General features: G+C 41.3%; 1 protein-coding gene across 5 annotated transcripts in view; it reads right to left on the minus strand.

Moving 5' to 3' along the window:
• The window catches only part of Arhgap12 (Rho GTPase activating protein 12), a 107,144-nt gene extending 86,406 nt beyond the window's left edge, over positions 1-20,738 (minus strand). For 4 of the 5 annotated variants that reach the window (XM_059263740.1, XM_059263739.1, XM_059263738.1 and 1 more), the window contains exon 1: positions 20,555-20,738. The gene's annotated coding sequence lies outside the window, so the exon portion shown is untranslated. Of the gene's footprint in view, positions 1-19,409; positions 19,492-20,554 lie in introns of those variants that run through there. The other variant, XM_059263736.1, reaches the window with a different exon arrangement.
• Between the last annotated feature and the right edge of the window lie 262 nt (positions 20,739-21,000).

Raw genomic sequence — 21,000 nt, forward strand, 5'->3', positions numbered from 1 at the left:
ATATCTTGAGTGCGAGGCCAGCCTGGTCTACAGAGTGAGTTCAGGATAGCCAGGACTACATAGAGAAACCCTGTCTGGAAAAAACAAAATAAAGCCCAGAAAGTTCATACTGAATCATATACATGTGCAGTACAAAAAAACAGAGGCAGACAATAAATACAACAGTGGTCCCTAAGTTGTCGATAAAGCTGAAAATTGTTGTCATGGCATCCTAACATCCTAGTGTAACACATTAGTCATGTTTGTAGTAATACTGATGTACACACAACTCCCAAGGTGCAGGAGTATAAAAGGCATAATATAAACAATTAAATGCAGAACATAGCACTTGATGATAATAAATGACTGTTGTAGTTGTATTTCTATACTGTATTTTATTGATATTTTAGAAACTATGATCTAATACATATACTTGTTTTTTAAAAAGTTCCTACAACAGTCTGGCCATGTAATGCTGGCAGCACCATCAAACACTGTGTGTTTACTACATCACCCACTGACTGCATCAATAAGGCACATGAAGTAAGTGACTGTCCAGTCTGTGTAAACACACTGATGGTCCAACAATGAAGGAATCAGCCAATGACAGATTCTCACAATTCTACTGTTAAATGAAACATACTGTACTTTATTCTGGGGTGACTTAGGATCCCCCGCCCAGGGAAACAGAAAATAAAAAGTACCTTTGAAGACACAGAGATAAATAGGAAAATGCAGCTACTTTTCACAAGGCTACTGTAGCTTAGAAACATCAAGACTGCTCAGACAGTGATTGCTTCATGCTAGTATAGAGAGGTTGTAGCACTGGAGAACAGCAGTGGATTACAGGCCAAGCCATGTTCCCTCTACTGCCAGGCCTTATGATCCACCCTAGTAACTACAAAGACAAGTACGCACAAACAGAAAGAGAAGGATTATACAAGGGAGTCAATGTCACTAGTTCAACATGAAACATTCAATCTACAGCTTTAGATAAAGGCAGTAAGATGTGAAAAGGCAAGGCAAATGTGGCAGTTAAATGACATAATCTATATAGAAAGGTATTCTCCTATCAAGGAGGATGAAGTGAATGAAATGAGCAAGACAACACAATGGAAACAGGGAATAGAAGCTACACATAGATTATTAGTCTAAACAGAGGTAAGAGGTAGGGAATGGAACTGGAAAGCCCTAAGAAAGTTGTTAAAGTCATAAACATCTAAAAAGCTACATAGAAGATTATACACTATAAACAATTTCAAGAAAATCCGATAAAATGAAAGAAAAGTCTTATTATAAACTATTGAAAGATTGAGGTATTCATGGGATAGCTCTAAAAACAGATTTATGTGAGAATTATATACAACTGTGTGAATCATTTATTCTATTTTGTGTAAGAACAAGCTATATTAAAATGAAAGCTTACTTTGATTTGGATTTATTTCTTCCTCTTCTCCTTAGATTAGGTCAAAAGCTGTTTATTCTGATAACTTTAGACAGGCTTTTGCTTATTTAACTAGAGAACTCTCTCACCAGAACACTCCTGAAATAAAATCTATTCAGTACTTATTACCACATGCCTCTGTCTGTGTTCATCCCAAACACAAATTGCTAAGCACCCAATCACCAGAACATTCAGTTTTTGCATCTCTACTGCTCGAACACCCCCTGCTTTTCTCAGCAATTTTTTAAATGTCCACATGAGACTTTCAGGTCTCTTGCCAGTCTTCCTTCCTTGTTGCAAGCACTTCTTCCTTATGTTTCAGCAAACACAGACACACACATAAGCACCTACTTACATCTTCTGTATGTATATGGGGGGGTGAGAAGCTGTGTGTGTGTGTGTGTGTGTGTGTGTGTGTGTGTGTGTGTGTGATCCACCTTGCCATACCAACCTCAGGTATTCTCAGGTGCCATCCACCTTGCTATTTTTTATTTTTATTTTTGTTTTAATTTGGGTTTTGTTTGTTTTGTTTTAAGACAGAGTCTTACTAAGTAGCTCTGACTGTCTTGGAACTGGCTATATAGATCAGGCTGGCCTCAAACTCACAGAGATCCTCCTACCTCTGCCTAGGATTAAATATGTGAGCCACCATACCAGGCTTTGTTTTGTTGGAGTTCTTTCTGTTTTTTGAGACAGGAACTCTCACTGGTTGGAATGCACCACTTAGTCCAGGCTGGCTGACCAGCAAGCCCCAAGGATGTACCAGGTCTCCATCTCCCCAGGGCTGGGATTACAATCACGTGCCATTATGCCTGGCTTTTTATGTGAGTTCTGTGGACCAAACTCAAGTTTTCCCAACTGAGCCATTTGATGAGCCCTATCACATCTACTACTGCTCTACCCTCAACTCAGACTTGGAATTTTCTATCACAGTACTTTATCATCTGATAACCTCTTTTTCCCATCTGTTATGTTTTTTAATTGTCTTTCTCATGTAAATTACTAAGAAGCCTACCACAAATTATACAGCTCAGCAAATGTTATCTTCCTCCCCCAGGACATCTGCTCTAACCAACTACATCTTACTAGATATATCCAAAACAAAATAAACAAGAAAATAAAATCTTAAAGAGAAACAAAAACTTAAGTAAGGACATCCATAATTAAAGGTTTATAATTTAAGACTAATCTAGGTATGCACATCACATGCAGTAATTCCAATACTCTAGTACTTAGAACATAAAATGATAATATGCCTCAAACTTGTAAATATTAAGCAATATAAAAATATTACAGCTAACTCACTAATTCTTGGCACTATGTTCACATAGATTTTTTTTAATATTGCTTACAATTAATAATAAAAAAAATGACGCCATAGCTCAGTGGTAGAGCACTCTCTAACATGTATGAGGCCCCAAAACAAAAAAGAATAAAATAACTGGAGATGAGGAGTTAGTGGAGGTGGTATGGGGATAAAAAAGTGGAGGATAAGTATGACCAGAAATACATGCATATACAAAATTGTCAAAGAGTAAAATCAATATTTCTTTAAAAACAACAATAACTGGAGATGTAGCTTAGTTGGTAGCATGCTTGCTTGCCTAGTACATACCTTAGCACCACAAAAGGGAAAAAAATAAGAATAAAAATCCCTAAACAGGCACCTAATAAATAAAATCAAATTTAATGAGCACAACAATAAAAATCCACCAACTAGCTTTCAAAGTTATACATTTATAATCATTAGGCAGTAGTAAGCACTTCAAGTTTTTTCTTAATGAATAATCCCTGTTTTCTAAGAATGAACAGACACACAATATAAAATACTTCTCTGAACTGAAACAGGCTATGTGAAGCAGAAGGAAAGGCAAATATCAGAAACCAGTCCGGCTGTAAAGAAAGAGCAAAAACAGAACACAGGAAAAAAGCTGACAGCTGTAGAGCAGTAGAGGAGGCAACAAAGAGAACCAAGTGAGGACATGCAAACTCAAGACTTCATTCAGTCTGAAACAAAAATGAGGAAATAGCGAAAGAAGCATGTGGGGAAGTGAGCATATTCTAATAAAAAGGAAATTTGTAAACCAGGCATTTAACCCCAGCACTCAAAAGACAGAGGCAGGAGGATCTGAATTAAAAGGCCAGCCTGGTCTACACAGTTAATTTCCAGGTTATCCAGAGTATAGTGAGACTATGTCTCAAAAAAAATAAATATAAAATGTAATTAAAATTTTTAGAAAGAAAATTTGCACAGGGTATCTGCAGACCACATGCCATAAATGACAGAAATGGGGCCATCTCAATGACTTTTCCCAGGAATGAATGTAGAAAGTACTGTAGTTCACGGGCTGGAGTTATAATCAGCAGTACCCAGCATGTGCAAGGTTTAGTGTACACATGGAGGAAGCGGGGTGGTGCTTCAATACAAAACAGAAACCAGAACTACAAGCTTGGATTTGGCAATGAATTGTAACATATAACAAATTCATAATCCATGAGGAAGAAAAAAACTGGACTTCACTAAAATTAAAAACTTCTTCAAATCAGCATGCTGAAGAAGCAGCTGCAATTCCATTTTTATTACAGCTCTATTTACAACAGCCAAGAAATGGAATCAACCTGTTTCCACCAACAGATGAATGACAAAAATGTTGAGTATACACAATAAAGTAGCTGGCCATAAAAAAGGATGGAATTCTATCACTTGTGACAACATGAATAGAACTCACAGGACATATGTTTAAAAAGCCAGAAATAAAAAAAGGCAAATCCTGTATGATCTCACTTATATGAAGTTGAGAGAAGAACAGCAGTTACCAGAGGTTGGGGAAGTCAGGAGAGAGCAGGATAGGGAAAGTACCTAGAGTAGAGGTTCTCAACCTTCCTAATGCTGAGACCCCTTTAATACAGTTCCTCATGTTGTGATGACCTCCAACCATAAAATTATTTCATTGCTACTTCATAACTAATTTTTCTACTGTTATGAATCATAATGTAAATATTTAGTAAGCAGGATATATGATAAGTGACCCTCCAAGGGGTTATGAACCACAGGTTGAGAACTGCTGTTCTAGAACCCACTTCTGACCTCTACATGTGCTCCATGGTATATGTCCCCACACAACCACACAATGTAACAACATTTTTTGAAAATATATAAACAGGAGCTGGAGAGATGGCTCAGGGGTTGAGAGCACTGGCTGCTCTTCCAGAGGTCCTGAGTTCAATTCCCAGCAACTACATGGTAGCTCACAACCATCTGTAATGAGATCTGGTGCCCTCTTCTGTATTATGTATATAGGCAAAACACTATATACATAATAAATAAATAAATAAATAAATCTTAAAAAAAAAAAAAAAAAGAAGAAAACATATAAACAGTTGGGTGGTGAAGCAAGACGATCAGTAGTGTTATACACTGTTGGGAGAAGTGGAAACAGTAGGGAAAACAGTGTGATACCTCCTCCAAAAATAAAATTACAATTACCATTACCCAACAATCCCACTCTGGATACAAGTCCAAAAGAACTGAAAACAGAGACTCAGTCAGGTATTTGCACATCCTCACAGCAGCATGATTTACAGTAACCAAAGTGCACAGAAACCAAATACCCACAACCACTGGAAAAGATAAGATGTAGTATACACCCACAATGAGTACTTAGTCTTTCCCCCCCACCTCGGTTTTTTTCAAGACAGGATTTCTCTGTGTAGTTTTGGTGCCTGTCCTGGATCTCGCTCTGTAGCCCAGGCTGCCCTCAAACTCACAGAGATCTGACTGGCTCTGCCTCCCAAGTGCTGGGATTAAAGGTGTGCACCACCACCGCCAGGCAGTCTTTTTTTTTTTCTTTTTCTTTTTCTTTTTTTTTTTTTAAGATTTACTTTATTATGTATGCAGAGTTCTGGCATGTATGCCTGCACACCAGAAGAGGGCACCAGATCTCATTACAGATGGTTGTGAGCCACCACATGATTGCTGGGAATTGAACTCAGGACCTCTGGAAGAGCAGCCAGGCCTCTTAACCTTTGAGCCATCTCTCCAGCCCTGAGTACTCAGTCTTTAACAAAAAACGTTTGACACAGTACAATGAGGATGCACTTTGAAGATGTCATTCATGATTCCACTTACATGAGGTACCTAAGTAGTCAAATGCATAGAAACAGAATGGAGAATGGCAGTTATCAAGGGACAGCGAGACCATAAAGAATTACTGTTGAATGGGTATAGAATTTCAGTTTGTGATGAGGAACAAGATAATAGTAATGAATGTACAGCAATGCAAATTTACTAGATGCCACTGACAGGTACACATAAAAATGGTTAAAATGGGGTTAGAGGTGTAGCTCAGTGGTATAGTGCCTGCCTAGCATGCATGGGGCCATTGTAACTTAAGAAGAGTGATTACGCTGGGCAGTGGTGGCCCACACCTTTAATTCCAGCACTCGGGAGGCAGAGCAGGTGGATCTCTGTGAGTTCGAGGCCAGCCTGGACTACCAAGTGAGTTCCAGGAAAGGCGCAAAGCTACACAGAGAAACCTTGTCTCGAAAAACCAAAAAAAAAAAAAAAAAAAAAAAAAAGAAGAGTGATTACAGGGTTAAAATACAGCTTGGTGATAGAAAAAAAAAGAGTGGCTACAGAGTACTGCTGTGGGATGGTCTGTATGTCAAGTGTATTGCTGATTGGTCAATAAATAAATCACTGATTGGCCAGTGGCTAGGCAGGAAGTATAGGCTGGACAAGAAGGAGAATAAAGCTGGGAAGTGGAAGGCTGAGTCAGAGACACTGCCAGCCACCATGATGACAAACAGCATGTGAAGATGCTGGTAAGCCACGAGCCATGTGGCAAGGTATAGATTAATGGAAATGGATTAATTTAAGATATAAGAACAGTTAGCAAGAAGCCTGCCACGGTCATACAGTTTGTAACCAATATAAATCTCTGTGTTTACTTGGTTGGGTCTGAGAGGCTGCAGGACTGGCGGGTGACAGAGATTTGTCCTGACTGTGGGCCAGCCAGGAAAATTCTAGCTACAGAGTACAATTTAAATCACTCACCTACTCATATAGTTATTTCCAAAGTAAAATATTTAAAAAGCAGACATACAGACTTTCAGAAAACTGAAAAGTAGCATTTCAGTAGCACACAAGCAATCAATTATTATTCCCAAAGCCCTAGACCTTTCTGTCCTCTATTTTTTAAAGAGGAAATAAAAGCCAGGTGGTGGTAGCAAACACCTTTAATCCCAGCACTCAGGAGGCTGAGGCAGGCGGATCTCTGTGAGTTCCAGGCCATGTTGGCCTACAGAGCCAGTTCTAGGACAGCCAGAGCTACACAGAGAAACCTTGGGAGGCGGGGGGAGTAAAATTTAAAAAGAGAGAGAGAGAGGAAATATAGGCTGGAGGGAAATATAGCTCAGCAGGTAAGAGCTGCTCTTGCAGAGAACCTGGGTTTGATTCTCAGCACCTATATGGTGGCTCACAACCATCTGCATCTCCAGTTCCAGGGAATCAGACACCACCTTCTGGCTTCTGCAGGCACATAAACACATGCAAGCAAAACACACATACAAATAAATTTTTAATTCAAAAAACATTTTTAAAGAAAATACTGGACTGGAGAGACAACTCAGTTGGTGTTCCATGCAAGCATGTGAACCTGAGTTTGGTCCCACAGAACCCATATAAAAAAGCCACACACAATGGCATATACCTGTAGTACCAGCACTGAGGAGGTAGATTCAGAAGGATCCCTGGGATTCACAGACAGATTATTTGTCACAAAAGGTGAAGAACAATGAAGACATTTGAGTCAGTCTCTAGCTGTAACATACACGTTCACAAACACACACAAAGAACTACTCCACAGGGGCTGGAGAGATGGCTCAGTGGTTAAGAGCACTGACTACTCTTCTGAAGAACCTAGATTCAATATCCAGCATCTACATGGCAGCTCACAAATGTCTGTAACTCCAGTTCCAGGGGATCTGGCACCCTCACATAGACATACATGCAGGCAAAACACCAATGTTCATAAAATAAATTAAAAAAAAAATTACTCTAAAGATCATAATTTTTACTCAAAAAAAAAAAAACAAAACAAAACAAAACAAAAATGTAGCTAGGCTGTGAAGGCGCATGCCTTTTGTCCCAGCACTCAGGAGGCAGAGCCAGGTGGTTCTCTGGGAGTTCGAGACCAGCCTGATCTATAGAGCAAGATCCAGGACAGGCACCAAAACTACACAGAGAATCCCTGTCTCGAAAACAAAACAAACGAACAAACAAAAAAGTAAAATCGTTGCTATTAAGACAATACACTTCCAAATAACGCAGTCAAGGAAGAAACGCAGTCAAGGAAGAAATCAGACAGAAAGCCTGAACTCAATGGTACACAAAGTAAAAATAGTACTCAACATTTACACTATTTAATATTATTACAAAGAAAAACATTTTTAAATCTCTACTAAATGACACCCTGAGAAACTAACGGAATACAAAATTAACAGAGGTATTTGATAAAAAGCAGAGCAAAAATTAGTAATAGAAAACAGGAAAATGTTAGAAGAAATCAGTAAAACCAGATCTGGTTCTTCTAGATCAGGAAACTGGTATCTTACGATCACACTATTCAAGAGCAGAAGAGAGACACAAATTACCAGGGTCAAAAAAAAGATCTTAGGAATAAATATACTTACAGGTTCTAAAACACTGAGAGAAAAATCAAAGAATTATAAACTTTATGCCAATAAATTTGATAAGTAAGATAGAACAAAAGTTTTAAAAGATAAAAATTACCAGAACTTGCTCAAAGAGACATAGATAACTGAATACTCTTAGGTTTATGCAACAAAATGACTGATTATTTAAAAACTAGCCACGGGCTGTCAAGATTGTTCAGCTGGTAAAGTGCTTGCCCCACAAGCAAACAATGTGACCTGCGTTACATTCCCAGAACCCGTGTAGAAAACCTAACATGATGGTCCACACTTACAACCCGAGGCTGGAGACAGCAGGATCCCTAGGGCTCGAAGGGCAGCCAGCCTACTGATCAATGTGCTCCAGTCCAGAGAAACTCAGTCTCAAACAAACAAAGAAGTGGGACCTCTGGCCTCCACACACATGCCCACACATATGCAAGCACACATGCATGACATACACAAAAAAAATATTAAAAACTATCCACAAAGGGAACTCCTAGCTGAAATGGTTCGGCAGGTGAATTTTACTCAAAATTAAGGGAAAAACCTTATTTCTACAAAAACCTCGGTGAAAAGATGAATGTGAAAAAATCTAACTCATTCTATGAAGTTAGCATTATACTTATAGCAACATCAAAAAATGCTGAGAGAGGAAAAACTGATGCTAACCAGTATCATTCCAGAATATAGATACAAAAATTGCTAATCTAACTGTAACAAACTGGACCCCCTTACCCTCCATCATCTCATGTAGCCCAAACCAGCCGTGAACTGCCTATGCCTACTGACCCCAAACTCTTAATCTTCCTGACTCCACCTTCCAAGTTCTGAGATTCAGGCACGCACCAACCATCATGCTTACCTTCCAACAATATTTTCAAATCATAATGTATCAAGTCTGAGAACAGTACAAAGTTGATCATTTAAAAAAAAAAAAAACAATGTGGGCTGGAGAAATAGCTCACAAGTTAACAGCACTGCACCAGCTGTTCTTTCAGAGAACCCAGGTTCAACTAACTCCCAGCACCCACATGGTGGCTAAACGATTTAATTCCATTTCTAGAGGATCCTAAAGCTGCCTTCTAGCCTCCTCAGGCACTTGGCTCACAAATGGTATCCAGATATACATGCAAGCAAACACCAAACACATTTAATAAAATAATAACAAATTTTAAACCCATCTATTTAATGAAAAATTCTATTTTAAAAAAAAAAATAGGTCAGGGCTGGAGATGGTTCAGTAGGTAAGAGCACTTACTGCTCTTGCAGAGGTCGCAAGTTCAGTACCTAGCACCCATGCCAGGCAGCCCACAACCAGCTATCACTTCAGCTCTAAGAAATCCAATGCACAAGCCTCCACAGGTACCTACACTCAATGTGCAAACACAGATAACACAAAATTAAAAATTAATCTTTAAAAAAAAAGAGCCAAAGACCTTAACAGATACCTCACCAAAGATGACACACAGATACCATATAAACTTATCAAAAAAGACTGGCGGCAGGGCCCTGGTAACCCATGCCTTTTATCCCAGCACTTGAGAGGCAGAAGCAGGCGATCTCTGAGTTCAAGGCCAGCCTGGTCTACATAGCAAGTTCCAGGACAGTTGAGGGGCCAGGGAGAGATCAAACTATTCATACCATATGCCATCAAGGAAATGCAAATTAAAACAACAATGAGATGCTACTGCATACTTATTAGAAGAGCAATGTCCAGAATATTGACAGCACCAAGTACCAGCCAGGATGAAGTTCCAGGTACTTCTTCATCGTTGGTGGGAATGTGAAATGGTACAGCCACTATTGAAGACACTGGAAGTTTCTTTCAAAACTAAACATGTATACTTTTAGCACATGCTGCAGCAATTGTGCTCCTGGGGTTTTGTTTTGTTGATTTTTGTTGTTGTTGTTTTTGTTTTTAGACACAGGGTTTCTCTGTATAGCCCTGGCTGTCCTAGAACTTATTCTATAGACCAGGCTGGCCTCGAACTTAAGAGATACACCTGCCTCTGCCTCAAGTGCTGGGATTAAAAGCGTGAGTCACCACTGCCCTGATAGCTCCTAGATTTTTACCTACAGAAGATAAAATCTGAAGTCTGCACAAAAACCTGCATACAGGTGATAACCACAATGCTGTCTATAATTACTAAAATCTAGGAGCAACTAAGATATCTTTCAGTAGGCAAATGCATAAACTCTGAGACATCCAAAATGTAATTTGTTTTGTTTTGTTGAGACTGAATCCTCCTATTTAGCACAGGCTGACCTCAAATTCTCCATCCTTCTGCTTCACCCTCATGAGTAATTTAGTACAATGTAATTTTAGCACACACAAAAAAAGTTATTAAGCCATAAAAAGACATGGAGGAAACGTATGACCAAGTAAAAGAAGCCAGTCTGAAAATGAAATATGCTGTATGATTCCAACTGTATAACACCCTGAAAAGGGCAAACTACAAAGACAGTGAAAAAGATCAGAAAGGCAATTGGGGATTGTCACGGGCTATGAGACGGGAAGATAAACAATGTAGTCCGCAAAACCTGGGACTTTTGTAGTGGAAATACTGTGCATCTTATTGTAACACTGGATACACAAACTCATATAATGTACACCACTAAACTCAAACTCCATTTGTATAAATTACCATTCAGGGATAACAATGCAGGCTCACTGATTTTTAAGAAATATACCACTGGGCTTGATGGCCCACACCTTTAATCCCAGCACTCAAAGGCAGAGGCAGGAGCATCTCTATGTTCCAAGAAGCCAGCCTGGGCTACATGAGTTCCAAGACAGCCAAAGCTATATCTGTATCTATCTATCTATCTATCTATCTAGAGAGAGAGAGAGAGAGAGAGAGGCTGACAGACAGACAGACAGAAAGACAGAAAGACAGAAAGACAGAGAGAGAGAGAGAGGGAAGGACGGAGGAACGGAGAAACAAGCAAACCACTCTGGTCTGGTGTGGGAATGTTCATAATGGATCCTAGGGATCCACCTCAGGTTGTCAGGCTTGAAAGCAAACACCTTTACCTGCTGAGTCATATCCATAGTCTGACATTGTCAACAAACAGTAAAAATTCAACATTCATATAGCATTCTTATACCATATACTTCACAGAAAACAGACTTTTAAAAGCTTATGGCCAGGAAGATATTAGTGATTATTGGTTTGGCAAAGGTTTGTTTATTTATTTATTTATTTTCCAGACAAGGTCTCACCATGAAGCCCAGCTGACCTCAAACTCACCATCCTTAGCCTCTCAACTACTGGAATTACAGGCATTCACAATCACACTCAGCTTTGTCAATGGTTTCTTCTAATGAACAACAACCAAAAAAATTAAAAAAAAAAAAAAAAAAGGCAAATATTCAAACTGGATTTCACCAAGCTCCTTTGGGGTTCCTCAGCATGTGGCAACAAAGGCATGAGTTGGAAAGATGCTAACTGCCCTCAAAACTAGCCAAGTTCACTTTGTTTCATGTGAAGTAATAGGCTTAATGCAACCCTTTCCTTCTCTTCTGGTATATCATCAAGACTTTATCTGGCCAGGCGGTGGTGGCGCACGCCTTTAATTCCAGCACTCAGGAGGCAGAGGCAGGTGGATCTCTGTGAGTTCGAGGCCAGCCTGGTCTCCAAAGCGAGTTCCAGGAAAGGCGCAAAGCTACACAGAGAAACCCTGTCTTGAAAAATAAAAAAAAAAAAAAAAAAAAAAAAAAAAGAAAGAGAGAAGACTTTATCTGTAGTTCATCCCTTGTAGCATCAGGCCACTAACCTAGAGGATGCTCCACAGACTGAATGTTGCTCTCCTTATTTTACTTTAAAACTCACCTATGTTTGGCTTCCAGTCTACCAGTTTAAGAGGTCTTAATTCCCAATGGCAAAATGCCTCCGACAAGAAACAGCTGGTTTCACTATAGTGAAATGAAAAACAAAAAAACAATGCCACCATACACCTACTATGGCTAAGTGTGGTGGTTTGAAAGAAAATGGCCCCCAAGGGAATGGCACTATTAGGAGGTGTGATCTTCCTGGAGGAAGTGTGTCACTCTGGGGACAGGCTTTGAGGTCTTTTTCTCAAGCTTTACTCAGTGTGACAGTCAGTCGACTTCCTGTTGCCTGCAAGATGTAGCACTCTCAGCTCCAGCACCACATCTGCCTGCATGCTGCCATGCTCCCCTTCATGATGATAATGGACTGAACCTCCTTACCCGTAAGCAAGCCACCCCAATTAAATGTTTTCCTGATAAGTGTTGCCATGGTCATGGTATCTCTTCACAGCACTGAAAACCTAAACTAAGATAATAAGCCACATCATACTCATGTTTCTGGGAATATGGAACAACTAGAACTCATTGCATGTAAGGATGTAAAATGGTCAAAAAAAGAAGGAAGAAAGAAAAAGAAAAAATATTTGATTACACTTATCAAATACTTAAAAATTTAACTACGTCACATGACAAAAATTCTTTTAGGGATTCACCAAAGAAAAATGAAAGCATAGTTTCCATTTAACAACAGTAGGTTTCTTAACAGCTGATTGCCCAGGATCAGCCAATAAATTTATGGACAGACTGACTTCAGTATACCCACCTAAGAAACACCATTATTCAATAATAAAAAGGAATGAACTAATGTCACGACAAATTAAATCTCAAATAATTTTATGGAGATAACCCCAAGGCAGTGCATGAGAGTTCATCCGCACAAAATTCTAGGAAATGTAAATGTGGTGATATATTGTGTACCCTAATAAACTTGCCTGAGGATCAAAGAACAGAGCCAGCCACTAAATTAGACATAGAGGTCAGGCAATGGTGGCACACCAATCCTATCACTCAGGAGGTAGAGATCCATCTGGATCTCTGTAAGTTCAAGGCCACACTGGGCTACATGAGACTGATCCAGTGTAGGAGAGAAAACAGAGCCAGGCATGGTGGCACACACCTTTAATCCCAGCACTTGAGATCTCATGCCTCTGCTTGGGAAGCACACATGCCATTAATCCCAGGAAGTAATATGGCAGGGCAGAGAAAGATATATAAGGTGTGAGGAAACAGGAACTCTCTTTAGGCTGATGATTTCGTATAGGTAAGAACTAGTGGCTGGCTGTTCTGCTTCTCTGATCTTTCAGCTTTCACCCTGGCTCTAGATTTTTTATTAAAAGACCATCTAAGATTCGAACAACATTAGGCACCCAATGTGGGGCATGAATTTACAGAAAAAAAAAGCCACTTGCCTATGGCCTCACAGGCCCCAGCTCAGGCCTGAGCTGCACGTGGCCAGAGTCTCCACCCCACGTGGGCCGGAGTCCCTAACCTGCTGGCTAAGTTTTTGTTGCAGCCTCTCTGCAGCAAACTCCATAGGTTTTTTTGGCTCGGAAAAAAAAAACATAGGAGTTAGCCACTTTCTTGAGGTCCCTCGTGCAGATGGTTGGCTCTGTCCTCTGATCCTCAGGCAAGTTTATTAGGGTACACAATGTATCACCACATGTAAACTAACTTATAATGACATAAAACAGATGAGCTGATGCCAGAAAACAGGAAAAGAACTCAAGAGATTTGGGGGTGATGGAGTGTCAGGTGCACTCACGTCTTGATAATGGTGATGCCTTCTGTATTGGATTTACATACAATAATAACTGAAGCCGGGTACTTAGCTTGTGGTTCTGGAGTTTAAATGATATGGTGCTGGCACTGCCTAGGCTGTGGTGAGAATGCATAACAAACAGCTTCAAAGTGGTGAAAGGACAACAGAGAAGGGGGACCACAGAGCAGCTGACAAAGCGCTGACAAGGAGAAGCCAGGCTAGCTCTCTTACCAACAACCCTCTCTCTAAAACTAGCCAGATCCAAAGAGAATGCACAAATTCCTCCTGAAGGAGGTGCACTCAATAGCCTCGTAATTTCCACATAGGCCTTACCTCTCACTGGCTTGTTTGATCTTTCATCACTGCAAGAAGATGCTGTCATCTGCAAAAGTCACACTCAATAACTTAGTGACTGAATTTTTAAAACCACACACCCAAAAGCATCTTGTTTTTAAGTTAGACTACAATTTCGTTTGGGGCCACCTTTATAGCTTTTTTTGGGGGGAGGGGGGTTTGAGACAGGGTTTATCTATGTAGCCCTTGCTGTCCTGGAACTCACTCTGTAGATGAGATAGTTCTCAAACTCAGAGATCTGCCCACCTCTGCCTGCTGAGTGCTGGGATTACCATAGTTCTTCTTTTTGGAGGTACAATTCAGACCTTGTTGGACATACTGGAAACTCTGAATCACCCTGAAACACCACCACCCTGAGAAGCAAGCTCCAACACACAAACAAACTCAAATCATGTTCCAACTACAGCATGTTTACAGGTACATATATATTACTAAGCTCATCAAACTGCACATTTTAAGTCAAACAGCTAGACATTACTACTTATTTACTTTTTTTTTTTTTTTTTTTTTTTTTTTTTTGGTTTTTCGAGACAGGGTTTCTCTATGTAGCTTTGCGCCTTTCCTGGATCTCACTCTGTAGACTAGGCTGGCCTCGAACTCACAAAGATCCGCATGCCTCTGCCTCCCAAGTGCTGAGACTAAAGGTGTGCACCACCACCACCCGGCATTTACCATTTTTTTTAAAGACAAGATTTCACTGTACAGCCCTGGCTGGCTTAAAACTGTGTAGACAATGCAGACCTTGAATTCACAGAGTTCTCCCTGCCTCTGCCTCCTGAGTGCTGGGAGAAAAGGTGTTCCACCAAACTTAGCAAAAATAACTTTTAAAAAAGTACTCTTTAGGATAAGAACAGCAGCAAGTGGAATCTACATTCATCATTGTAAGAACGCAAAATGACACAGCTATTCTAGAAAACAACTTGTCCATTCCTAATAAAAGTAAGATATGCTTACTGTGTAAACTGGTAACCCACCCAAGAGAAGCAGCACCTGCCAGCGAATGCCTAAACAAACTCTGGTACACCTCTCTGTAAAAGAGTAAACACAAACCCTGAAAGGTTTTTGAGATAAGAGAAAGATAAAATGTGTACTAATGTATCTACTAATTTAAAAAGCGTGGTAGACAGTATCCCGTTAGTCACTGCTTGCCCAAGGATTCAAGAGTTGTGATAGAAAAAAAAAAGAAAGAAAGAAATCACAGGGGATCAAACAGCCTTCTGTGTTTCATTTGTATCATTTAGAATAATGCTTCTGAAGTACATCTGTGTTGTTATACGTATTTATTCATAGGAGTTTACTCATTTTTATTAAGCATTAGTGTATTTCCAATGCATGTATATACTACACCTCAATAAAAGCTTAAATTTGGGCAGAGGAACATTATACACACAACCTGGGACCTACTAAAAGTGCAGGTGATTCCCCTGTTCATTAAGGTTGGAGAAACCCTAGATTAGCAACAAGGCAGAGAGCCTTCAAGACTTCAGTACTTTTTTAGCAGTTCAACTACGAAGCAAATCACCTATGAACTGAAACTACATGGTATCAGTCAGCTCAACGAAAGCAACAAGGAAACAGCTCAATCACTAGGATCTACCACAATTACACCAGTTGACCCAAGAAGAGTCAAGTGAGAAAGACGGCAGCCCCATGGGTCCTGAACCGAAGATGACATCAAGTACAATGAGTCTTGGTGTTACAATTATTCCTTTCCATTTGTGACTTGGTCTATAGAATAGGACACAGGTTAGTCTATAGAGCAAGTTACAGGATGGCCAAGGCGTTACATAGAGAAACCCTGTCTCGAGAAAGGGGAAAAAGAAAAGAAAGGAAAAAGGGGGGGAAAAAAAAGATATCCTAAATTCTGTGTCGTAGAAGAGAAAAAGCACAGAACTCAAGGTCAGAGACCTAAGGTTTAAAACTGGGCTGTGCCATTTCAGTTCCTTGGGTATCGTATCAGTTTAAAAAAAAAAAAATTCAGTGTTGGGGATTTAGCTCAGTGGTAGAGGGCTTGCCTAGCAAGTGCAAGGCCCTGGGTTTGGTCCTCAGCTCTGAAAAAAAGAAAAAAAAATTCAAACCTCAAAAGATTCCTGTGAGAGAGAAAAAAGGAGAACTTTGTCAATGAAAACATGATACACAGTATCCATATTAATCACTATATACCTAGGAAGCAAAAGTTGTGAGTAGAGAAACACAATACAGTGAAACTAGTCCCTGTCTCATTGGCTACGTGATCTAAGGGAAGGCACTGAACCTCTCCAAGCCCCTTTGTTTCCCACTGCACATCAGGCTGCTTAGTAACACGTACCACATACTGGGAGAATTAAAGGTACAGGTACCTTTTGGGGGGGAGAGAAGGAGGTGGGGTTCCAAGACAGGGTTTCTCTGTGTAACAGCTCTGGTTGTCCTGGAACTCACTCTGCAGACCAGGCTGGCCTCAAATTCAGAGATCCACTTACCTCTGCCTACCAAGTGCTGGATTAAAGGCATGTGCCATTTCCCCTGATTTTATGAATAGGTATTTAATACAGTAAGTCCCTCCTAAATTTTATCTCCTCTGGCAAAAATACTCAATACTAAATTCCATTCGGCCAACCAAAGGGCAAGTCACTGGTGACTCAGAGCACTGATTCTCATACTTGGAGCAATGGCATCACCTGGATCATCTATTTTTTTTTTAAATACAGTTCTTATTTTAGAAAAGTTTAAGATTTACAGAACTCCCCCACACACACCAAAGAAAAAGAAGTGGTGGGAGTAGTGGCACACATCTTTAATCCCGGCACTCGGGAGGCAGAGGCAGGCGGATCTCTGTGAGTTGGAGGCCAGCCTGGTCTACAGAGTGAGATCCAGGACAGGCTCCAAAACTACACAGAGAAACCCTGTCTCGAAAAAAAAAAAAAAAAAAAAAAAAAAGAATAAGAGCTGGTATATAGCTTAGGTAGAGTGCTGCTCAGCATACAAGAGACCCTGAGTTCTACTCCCAGCATAGCATAAACTGTATGTGGTGGCAAACACCTATGATCCCAGCACTTGGGAGGTGAAGGCAAGAGTATCTTAAATTCAAGGTCACACTCGACATATAAAGTTCAAGGTCAGCCTGTGCTACATAAGACCTTGTTTCAAAAAGAATTATTACAATAATAGTTCAGAAGGGTTCCCAGGTGCCTAAGACCCGATTTGCCTCATTAAACGTTACACTTGGCACACTTTTCTTAGTCTATAAATCAAAATCAAAATCAAATGATGCATAACAATGTTCATGCTTGGTTCAGATTTTCTTAGCTCTTCCCTACTGCCCCCACCCCCACCTTTCTCATCTAGGATCCCATCTAGACAGACATTCCATAATCATATTCTGAAGAGTTTTTAAACCAAGGGGTATGAGTCCCAGTTCTAGAAATTTTAATGACAGAATGAAACTGAGGCCCCAAAATCTACACTTCAAAATCAACACATTGCCAAGGGCTGCCACTGTGATAATCTGCAAACATACTTAGAACAGTGTATCAAGAATTCAGACTAGGGGCTAGAAAGATGGCTCAGCAGTTACGAGCACTGGCTGCTCTTCCAGAGAACCCAGGTTCAGTTCCCAGCATCCACATGGCAGCTCACAACTGTCTGTGACTCCAGTTCCAGTGGATTCAACACCCTCACACAGACATACAGGCAAAACACCAATGCACATAAAATAAAAATAAATAAAATTGAAAATTAAAAAAAAAAATTCAGACTAGCCAACAATATACAGGATAACACAATAGCCACTGTTGATATGAAAATTTGAAACACAGGCAGAAAAAACAATGTGCTCTAAGTATAAGCTACACAATCAAAAAGTTAATCAAAAAATGAGAGTAATTTTCATGATAATTATGTATTTTTAATATACGAGGTTAAATAGATTTATGTTATGTAGTTCGCTCACTTGGTATTTTTTGTAACACGAGTACTAGAAATTAAAATCACCAGGTAGCTGGCAATGCGTTTCTAGGATACTCCAGTTGTCAGTGGTCTGGATGCAACAGTATACATGTGACCTGGGGGCTCATTAGAAGAGTGATTCCCCCTGTACTTCAGGGTAAGAGAAGCCCCAGACTGTCAACAGAGGTGAGGAGCTTCCAGACGAAGCAGCAGCATTTGTGGGCTCAGTTCAAATCATCTACAAACTGACACCACAGGACATTCACTGGGTCTATGGGAGCAACGTGGTTCTGGCACAATTAGACCAGTTAACCAAAGAGAAGTGGAGTCACAAAGATGGTAGCCCAATATTTGGGTCTTCAACCAAAGGGAAGTTGAAGTACAATGAATCCCTGTTACAAAGATTCATTTCCACATCTGACTTATTCTACAGAATAGAACATATTTATAATTATAACAAATATTTATTGGGTTGTTGTTTTTATTAGAAAAAAACGTTCACCTAGCATGTCAAGGCCCTGGGGTTTGATTTCCAGTAGCACACACTCCTAAATAAGATTAAAACTGTAAATACAAAGTGTGGAAAGGATTTAATTTCACTTTTCTCTATTACAAAATTACAACATCCATTTTCTCAAATAGTACTACTACTATTTAGTGACTTTATAGATCACTAGCTCACTTTAATCAGTTTAAAACTATTATTCTTAGTTGGACATGATGGGTGCACACCTTTAATCCCAGTTCTTGGGGGAGGGAGATCTCTGTCAGTTCAAGGCCAGCCCGGTCTTATGCAGTGAGTTTTAGGCCAGCTCGGGCTACAAAGTGAGACCCTATCTCGAAAAAAAGTACATAAATAAATAAAATTATTACCCTTAATCCCAGTAATGTCATTTGTACTTTCAGGGCTTATATTAGCAAAGCTCATTTTTTTAACCAGGCCATTTTTTTAAAGTATTGAATAAATATTTTCTGATTTAAAAAAGTCAAATAATTCAATTAATAATCTGTTCTGCAGCATTTACATATTTCATTTATGCCTCACAACTGGAGTATATTAAAAAACTAAAAGATTGATAATTATATAAGCACAACTATCTACACAAGCGGCATCCTATGATTCAATGAGCAATCTCCAATTCCATGGTTGATTAAAAAAAAACAAAAAACAAAAAACAGGAGATTGTCAATAAATACTAAGGACTTACACACACACACAGCATTATGCTTTGTTTCCTGGACAGAATAAATACTAAGGAACACACGAACGAACGAACACACACACACACACACACACACACACACACACACACACACAGCATTATGCTTTGTTTCCTGGATAGAAAAACACCTCAGAAAGGTGGAAAGTTATGTTCGGCCTGTGGCCTAACTCTTCGATGGCATGGCAAAATCATACATACCTTCACGAACCCGTCTAGTTTGAGGTTCCAAAAACTGTTCTGAAAGGCTTCCAGTTCAATTTTAAAATAGAAAATAGTGCACCTGCAGCCAGACTCAGAGAAGTGCAGAAACGGAAAGAGGATCCATTCCACAGTACACCCTCTTAGAGATCAGGTAAGAAAAACCGGACGTGAGCAAATAAACACCTCCAGGCACCATTTCTCAGCTTTAAGTACAAAAGAAGCCCTGCTACGGGCTAGCTACTCTGAACAATTTCTCACTGCAACACTCGAGTCTTCCAAGGTCTCACCTCTTTAAGTCGGACAGCAGAATCTGAACCAGAACCCGGGTGACTCCTTAATGCTCCTTCCTCCAATGTACCTCCCTTTAGGAATGTGTGCCTAAATGGTCAATAAAATCTACTTCCGCGTGTCAACATGAACCCCACACGGCCAACCTTGTAACCAGTGTTAAAAACCTTTACCCGTGGCACTTCACTGGGAATGGCATTCCAACTTTTAAAAAACGGTATACTAGAAACATTTAGCTTTCGCCTATGCAAAGCATTTTAAACTGCTGCTGCAGGCACAAAAAAAAAAGAAAAAAGAAAAAAAAAAAAAGGAAAACATCACCCGCCTCTGAAACTGAAGGGCGTGCCTTTCTCCCTAATGACCACCTTGTGGCCATTCTGTCTGCGAGGGTCTGCAGTAACTTAAGACACAACGTGTCAAGGGCAGCCTTTCCGGAAAGACAAAACAAGCGCCCGAGACGGGAGGCAGGCAGCGCGCTGGCAGCGGGGTCTGTTGTTTCTGACGGATTCAAGGGCTCGGAAGACTCCTCGGATCAGAGCTGGAGGCAGCAGACGCACTCCTCCGGGGCCGGGGAGAGCCGGCCGTTCGCGTCCACCGTCCCCGCCGCGGCCCAGGTGGCAGGTGTGTCCACCGGCAGCAGCCGCGGGGGGCGGGCCGGCCCTCCCGCCCTCCCGAGGGCCCGCTGCCCGCAGGCAGGAAGCCCGGGAGCCCAGGCTGAGACCCGGGTCATGTAAACCTGCTCGCCCCGTGGGCCAGGCGGCCGCCGCCCTCCCCGGCGCAGCCTTCAGCGGGCATAGCCCGCGCCCCCGAGCGCCTTTGTGCGTTCCGCGGGAACCCGCGCCCGGCCTTCTTACCAAGGGTCGGAGACTTAGCGACGGGCAGCTCCCTCCTCCGTCGGCGCTGGGCCGAGCGACGGAGAGACCGCCTGAAGAGCGATCACTCGGGGGCCGCCACCGCCGGGCGTCCCCGCAGGCTGGTCTCTGAGGGAGGGTAAGTTCCAGGGCACGTCGGAGCGCGCCGGCGCGGGGGCGGGGCGGGGCGGGGTGGGCACTAAGGAGAGGGCGGGGCGTTTCTGCCACGTGATGAAAGGGGCGGGGCGGTCGCTGGAGAGGGCGTGGTGATTGGATCACGTGTGGAGGAGGGCGTGGCGAGTTGCTTCTGAGGGGCGGGGCGGAGGGGCCCACGTGATGGGCGGGGGCGTGGCAGGTGTTGTCGATGGGCGGGGGATGATGGGGGTCACGTGTATGGTGGCGGGGCGATGGCGCTGTGAAGCGCGGGCGGCTCACGTGACCGCTGGAGT

Source organism: Peromyscus eremicus, chromosome 5 (genome assembly GCF_949786415.1).
Source record: "Peromyscus eremicus chromosome 5, PerEre_H2_v1, whole genome shotgun sequence".
NCBI classification, from domain to species: domain Eukaryota; kingdom Metazoa; phylum Chordata; class Mammalia; order Rodentia; family Cricetidae; genus Peromyscus; species Peromyscus eremicus.